At 44.4% G+C, this 7,510-nt stretch overlaps 1 protein-coding gene and 1 pseudogene across 1 annotated transcript in view; both read right to left on the bottom strand.

Moving 5' to 3' along the window:
• The window catches only part of LOC118327349 (CD209 antigen-like protein E), a 22,523-nt gene that overhangs the window by 7,676 nt on the left and 7,337 nt on the right, over positions 1-7,510 (bottom strand). The gene's annotated exons all lie outside the window — the stretch shown is intronic.
• LOC118327175 lies at positions 262-2,792 on the bottom strand (annotated as a pseudogene).

The following is a 7,510-nucleotide window of genomic DNA, read 5'->3' as shown; positions in this document are numbered from 1 at the left end:
CAACACGTCTCCTGTTACTCTTCTCATTGATTATTGGATTATTTTAATGGACTTTTGGAGCTTCTTGTTTGAAGGTTGTGGTGGCAATTTGTTTAATAACGCACACAAAGTATAATCTTGTCTTTCTATAAGGTTTTATTCAAGTCATCCATGAATGGTCTCAACGCAACCGTCACACACTCTCGTATGTAAAAGTCTGAAAAGCCCAGAAGAGAAGAAGCAGTTTAGTTTTATCTCTGTTGGAGCATCACTCTAATACAGTTACACATTCCTGAGAACTGGGCAGTCACCAGATGGTGTTATGACGATTGGTCTCATCAGGTCCTCGACTGCACAGTGAAGTGTCAACATTACACAGAGCACATGAAGAAACAGGACAAAGGGTTACATGCATTATAATAGATATGATATGACTCTTGAATAAATTCATATATGAATAACCAAGTCTCAAATAATAAAGTAGGTTCTTAAAAATTGCCTTTACAAGTCAATTTTCTCATTGATCTATTATTGGATTATGGACTTTTGGAGTTTCTTGTTTGAAGGTAAAGGGGGTCGAAGCTCTTCAGGGGTTGTTGTCGGAGTCCAGTTGGTCCAGTTCAGGTTCAGTTCTGCTGGAAGCTACAGCGAGCTCTGTTTCTCTGTGTAGTGTTTTTGGGTTTGTGTAAACTTAAAATAAAACATACAGCGGACGTTTAGAGTACTCCAGTACTTCAAAGAGACAGTTTAACTCGATGTGTAAGATTTATTTCCATCACACAGGATACAAGCAAACTGACTTGTCCCAGGATACAACTCACTTAAACAAAGGAAATTAATCCTTTATATGTCTTTTCCCCAAGAATGGGGCCTTTTTCCTAAGCAGGCCAGAAACCTGCTGACAAACGAAGATAAAGCAGCAAAGAGAACAGCTGAAGAACAGCTTTTTAGCCAACGACCCTTTGTCAGTGTGGAGAGGCCGCCTGCAGAACATCACCAGCTACAGGAGACCCCCACCCCCCACTGTGGAGGACCATCAACTGGCTGACGACCTGAACGTGTTTGACTGTAGATTTGAAAGCCCACATTCACACCCCTCATACAACAAACAACTACCTACACCCCCTAACACCCTGTCAACCCTCTGACTCCCTACCTGCACTTAGGATATGTGAAGGGGATGTGTGTCAGGTCTTTCAGAAACAGGAAAACCAGCTGTCCCCCATCTTCACACAGATCACTGTAGTTGTGTGCAGTTCCTTCCTGCTTCCAACGCTCCACCATCATCCCGGCTCCTAAAAAATTCTCCATCACAGGACTAAATGACTACAGGCTTTGAATATCTGTAGTCATGAAGTCCTTTGAAAGACGTGTGTTGGTCCACCTGAAGGACATTACAGTCCTCTTGCTGGACCCCCTGCAGTTTTCCTACAGAACAAACAGGTCAGTCAACATGGGACTGCACTACATCCTGTAACACCATGACTCTCCAGGGACATATGCGAGGATCCTGTTTGTGGACCTCAGCGTTCAACACCATCATTCAGTGATCCTGTGCCAGCCTCCACCTGTCAGTGGATTACATACTTCCTGACTGACAGGAGGCAGAAGGTGAGGTTGGGAACCATCACATCCAGCACCTGGACAATTAGCACTGGAGCCCCCCAGGGCTGTGTGCTCTCCCCACTGCTCGACTCCCTTTACACTAATGACTGCATCTCCAGAGACCCGTCTGTCAAACTCAACCATCGGCCTCATCTGAATCACTAAGATTAAACTAAATCTGAAGAAGCAGAAGAATTTTATCTTATAATTGTCTGTTCTGATCACAAGGCAAAACTTAATGTTTTTGAGTTCAAATATCAAGTAGATATTGATATGTGCTTGTTTGCAATTAAATCCATATATGTCTACCACTCTTTAATTTACAGCGTCCATACCAACCCATGAATATTTCAAAAGTCAGCCATCATTACTCTGATGAAGGTCAGAAAGAAAAAACTCAAACTAGAAGGATTATTCATTACAGTTGAATTCTTAAAATAGAAACCTACATTAGAAGATGAAAGATGGGATCTGCTGTTAAATTCATCTCGTTCCATAAATATCATATATGTTTTAAAACCAGTTCAAAGTGAATGTGAAGCTGCGTTAACTTGTTTATTATCATGATATAAATAATCGTTTGTGTTATGAGGAGATTTGTGGCTCTTAAAAGAGCCTTTTTGTGTGTTTTCCAGCGGGCAGCAGGTTTCACTTGACTTGGCGGGCTTCTCGGTCTTTCTTGCGGCAGCAGAACAGCCTGGATGTTTGGGCAGCACGCCGCCTGAGCGATGGTCACTCCCGCCCAGGAGCTTGTTGAGCTCCCTCGTCGTTGCGGACAGCCAGCATGCCAGGTGACGGGGGATGATCCGGGTCTTTCTGTTGTCGCGGGCAGCGTTTCCAGCCAACTCCAGGATCTCAGCGGTCAGGTACTCCAGCACAGCCGCCAGGTTAGACGGGCGCCGGCACCCACACGCTCCGCATAGTGGCCTTTGCGCAGCAGCCTGTGAACACGGCCGACGCGGGAACTGGAGCCCCGGCCGCGGAGGAGCGGGTCTTTCGCCTTAGCTCGGGCTTTGCCGCCGGTTTTGCCTCGTCCCCGCTCATTCTCGATGCTTTCTACCAGTCGACGCTCAAACAAAGTGTGACCCGACACACGTCAAAGCCTCCGTTATATGTCCGCGGAGCGAGCGGGGGGGCTTCCCGAGAGACCAACCAGAAAACAGGCTGCCCGTCGAGGGGCGGCCGGCTCCGGGTTTTTGGCGGAACATTTTTGAACGCCTTTCTCCGCCAATGAGGCGGGCCGAGGTTGGGGGCGGCGGGGCCGCTCCTCCGGCGGCGCTGAGCTCAAGAGGAGGCCCCTAAAACCAATCCGGAGCCGGAGCTGGTGGGGAGCAGGGTCACCGTGGGACAGCGGTCCCACAGTTTAAGAGCAGCGGGTCTCCGCTCGTCTTTACATACATTTGCGTTCCCGTTCACAGGGAGCAACGACAACCACCACACGGGGAGAAGAAACGGATGGCGAGAACCAAGCAGGACCGGCTCGCTAAAGTCCACCGGAGGCAAAGCCCCCAAAGCAGCTGGCCCCAGGCCGACTGCCCGGTAAGAGCGCCCGGCCACCGGCGGCGTGAAGAAGCCTCACCGTTACAGGGCCCCGGTACCGCTGGGCTCTGGAGGAGGAGCATCCCGTCGCGTACCAGAAATCCAACCGAGCTGCCTGATCCGCAAGCTGCCCCTTCCAGGCGCCTGGTCCGAGGAAATCGGTCTCAGGACTTTCAATTGACCGGGGACCTGCGGCTCCAGAGCCTCCGCTCGCTCATCTGGGGCTCTGGCAGGAGGGTCCAGTGAGGGCTTACCTTGGTTCGGCCTGTTTTCGGAGACACCAGACCTGTGCGCCATCCACGCCAAGGGAGGGGTCACCCGATCATGCCCCAAAGGACATCAGGCTGGGCCCGGCCGCTATCCGCCGTTTTTGAGGGAGGGAGGAGCTTAAAACTGTCTGTGCTGCTTCCACAACACAAACGGCCTCTTTTAAAGAGCCACCGTCAGCTGCAGGACTAAAGACCCTCTTCCTCTCATTCACCACAATTACTTTTGTATGTAGTATTACTAGCAATAGGCCCTTTCACTCTTATCGAACCATAATATTCTAAATATGGCTCATATTTATATGCATCATTTCCTTTTGGTTTATTGTTTCAGGGTCCTTCCCTCAGGTTGAACTCTGTTGTGTTTGTCTAATCTCACTACAGCGGTCCATTTTAGGCTCTGTCTGGCGTCTAGTTTGTCATGGCCACACCTGAATTCTACCTTGTGGGGTGACCCTATTTTTGACAACTTGTCAATCTTATTAAATGTTTTAAAGAACACTTAACGGCACCATATTTTAGTTTAAACAGGAAATAAAGTTAACCGCTGCTTGTATATTTACTGTGTAGCAGTGGCAGGCCCAAGTTAACTGCCAGTTGGCTCCCAAATATATATATTCACCAGCGCACACACAGGCACACACAACAGGCACACACACAGGCACCACACAGCAGGGACACACAGGCACACCAGCGGCACAAATAAATACCGATTAGTCAGACTACATGAAATTAAGTGCTGTCAGCAGTGTATTAAAATAGTGTCGGAAACATTTAACCAGTAGAGGTCAGACCAACAACAATTATCGCAAGTCATGATTGAATGAGATTCTATGAGAAATAATAACAAGGCTTTATGATACCAAAGGGTGCATTAATTTCCTCATCAGAAGACAATGTAAACACAGAATATTCCATGCACCATGAAACAAAGAGGTCCACGTCAAAAAAGTTAATGATTTTTATACCATTTCAAAATGCTTGGTGGTTTAACAAACCATCCCAAACTATTTTTTTATAATGGGTTTGTAAAACTTTGGGCTTTCCTGATATCATGAACAACCCACACTGTTCCTTTTTGAGTATCACGGTATACACAGCCAACAACTGACCTTTTTCTAAACTCCCTCTTTAAATACCCACCAGACTCGGCAAAAGGAAATTTAAGGAATCCCTATTTGTGCGTTAAACCCAAATGGCAGCAAAAACCAACAGTGAGGGGTAAAAAGTCTCATGCAGTGAGGAACAGAAGCAGAGGCAACCTGTTATACAAAAGGACATATTATCAAACAGGAAGAAACAACAATTACACCTCTCCATTTGTCTTGCGAAGTTTTACTTTTGGATTGCTTTTCATTTGAGTTTTATTTGTTTATATTGACAGCAATGTTCATATGTATACTTTTCACTTTAAAAGGCGCAGTGTGTAATAGCTTTAGGAGGCTCTATTGGGCAGAAATGAAATATATTATTCCATGGCATGGTTTTCATTAGGTGTAACTTAAATTGAAAATGTTTTCCCGTTTAGCCTTGATGAGCATTTAGCTAGCAAAACAAAGCGGTTCCACCCAAGTTGAACGCTCAAACCATGTTTCTACAAGGCAGCCCCCAGAATGGACAAACCAAACAATGGGGCTCTAGATAGGGCCTTTTCCACATGGTTTCCTCCTCCCCACACCGTAAAAGGCGAGTAGTAATTCAGTTGTGGCAATCTGGCACGTCTCCCAGCTGCTTAGGGCTACTAAATCCCTAGCACATTGTCCTTTAAATTTGCACTCCATGAGAAAACTGAGAGCAAAGTCAAATGAAGAAAGGGTGGGTGATAATTAAGGATGCACTGATACGCATTTTCTTACGGGGTACTTGCTGATACAGAGTTTTCATCATGAGTACTAAAAAATACCACTAGCGGCCTTTTACAGTGGCTTTGAAAAGCATGTTTTATTTCATCAAATGTTCCTCCCTGTTCTGACCCTGTAAGCAAACTTAAAAGTTGTTGATGTTTAAAAGATAAAGTTGCTTATCTCTACAGACCATCTCCACGCTATGTGCTAAAAAACTAAAATTAAAAAAAAAAAAAAAAATTTAGTGATAATGATCTGATTACTGGAACAGGCAAAAAAAGAGAAGGAGTTGCTGTGGTAAGCAGATTGATATAGAAAGCAGAAAGAAGAAGCAGTTTACAAAAGCCATCCCAGTGCAGTTCTCACACTTACACAGCCTTAAGTCAAAGCTTCGTAGTAAAAATATTTTAGAGAAGAGTCTGAGATGACTTTGGATGGACCGATGAGAAACCCAAACCTGATGCTTCATCCAGGAGTAAGTAACTTTAAGGTTTGTGTATGCTTGTTCTGTTGGGTGCAGCCAGCAAGAGTTTCATTTTGTGCAATATTAGATTCATAAAGTCACTAATTAAACAACTACCATGTGAAGTTCATCCCAGAAATAATAACAATTTCTCATGTGTGTGTTTGATTTCTGCCACACAGAGAAAAAACTCCTGTCCGACCTGGTTGCCTGTGAGTTTTGGACTCCTGTGTGTTCTAACAAGGCTGCCTCCCAAATATACTGCGTCTTACTCTCTGTCGAGTTGGTTTTAATTGTTTTTGCGCATTCCCAACCTGTGTTTCCTCATGATTTTATTTCAAAAATCCATCCCATCCCTGATTATTGTTATTATAATAATGGCCCCAACAGGCAACACACCCTGCAATTAAAGGGACATATTATGCAAAACCCCTAACTTTTTAATCCATTTGATTATGCTTACATTTGGGTGTGAAAAAAAGATGACTCAGTCATGTTTTTGTGGGCTGCGCCTCAGCCTCAAATACACAAGATAAAACCACCAACTTCCCGCCATTTTTGACGTTAATTTTTGGATTTTGTAGGCTTCCCTTGTTGCGTCCTAGCTAAGCTCCCGCCAATCCCTCGTCCCTATAGAAGAGCAAGCTAGCAGAGAACAAGCAGCCCTGCAGCCCCTGCAGGCCTGTCAGGCCCCTTAATCTGGGCAAAGGCTTCAGCAGGCAACACTGTTGAGTCATTGGCTGCACCAGGCGCCAAACCACTAAAATATCTAATTTACATATTAATGAGCACAAGTGGATTTATTTTTATTTTGACCGGAAAAACCCTGAATGTATGGTGTGAACGCTTCGGACCCTGTTTTTCCACAAAACTCGTCCAGTACAAACACTGGACTGACGAAAGACTGTTCTGAAAGAGGGATTGTACCAACCTGTCTGTGGAGAGATGCAGAGGAAGTAACTGTAAGTATTTTAAATAATTTTTTAAAGAAATTTATGGCTTTGTTTTTCATTGTTCGTGTAACGCTAAGCACATGCTAACGGTTGTTAGCTGGCACAGGAGGCCCTGCCCCAGTGACGCTAATGTTTGTTAAATTTTTGTTAAATGTGTGTTAAATGTTTGTAAATGTGGTGTTAAAGTTTGTTAATATGTTTGTTAAAATGTGTGGGGGGCAAGATGAACATGAAACTTGAGTGAGGTTAATTTTATTAAGCGGCTTGGCTGCAGATGTCTCCAATATTCTGCTGATATTTTTATTCACATGAAGTTTATTCGCGTGAATCACCGAGCTTTGTTCGCGAGCTGCTGTTACGGTGTGTGTGTGAGTGTGTGTTACGGGTGTGTGTGTAAATTAAACTTTGATCTACGTGCACCGGAGTTTAACGATAGAGCTACTGTAAGAGAGAGAAATAGTCAAACTGCAGAGATTCATTAGTTTAGTAATATTGTGGTAACTTTGTCACTCGTGTCACTACACTGTTTGTGGAGTTAAACCGGACTAATAATAGTTTTCTATCATCCTCCCTAGTTGATTATGTAACAACACTCGAAGGGCCTCAGCTGCTAAATGTCTGTTATTGAGCCCCCGGGAACTTGTCACAACATCAGCGTACCAGTCAGTTTAGGATGTCCTGTGTGTGTATCTGCTGGCAATTAGCGTACAGCAATTTGTGTTGGTAACTCAGACTGTTTCAAACAACACATCAACCTACAGTTAGCCTGCAACAAGGGATAGCCACCAAAGGACACTGCTTTATTAATTTATTTTACAAAGAAAAAAAAATATAAAAAAACAACAATTAATAAAAAAACCA

Source organism: Morone saxatilis, unplaced genomic scaffold, assembly GCF_004916995.1.
Source record: "Morone saxatilis isolate NCDOM2014 unplaced genomic scaffold, NCSU_SB_2.0 Contig17, whole genome shotgun sequence".
Lineage (NCBI taxonomy): Eukaryota > Metazoa > Chordata > Actinopteri > Moronidae > Morone > Morone saxatilis.
Note: the sequence above shows the minus strand (reverse complement) of the source record. Positions and strands in the feature narration are given on the sequence as shown.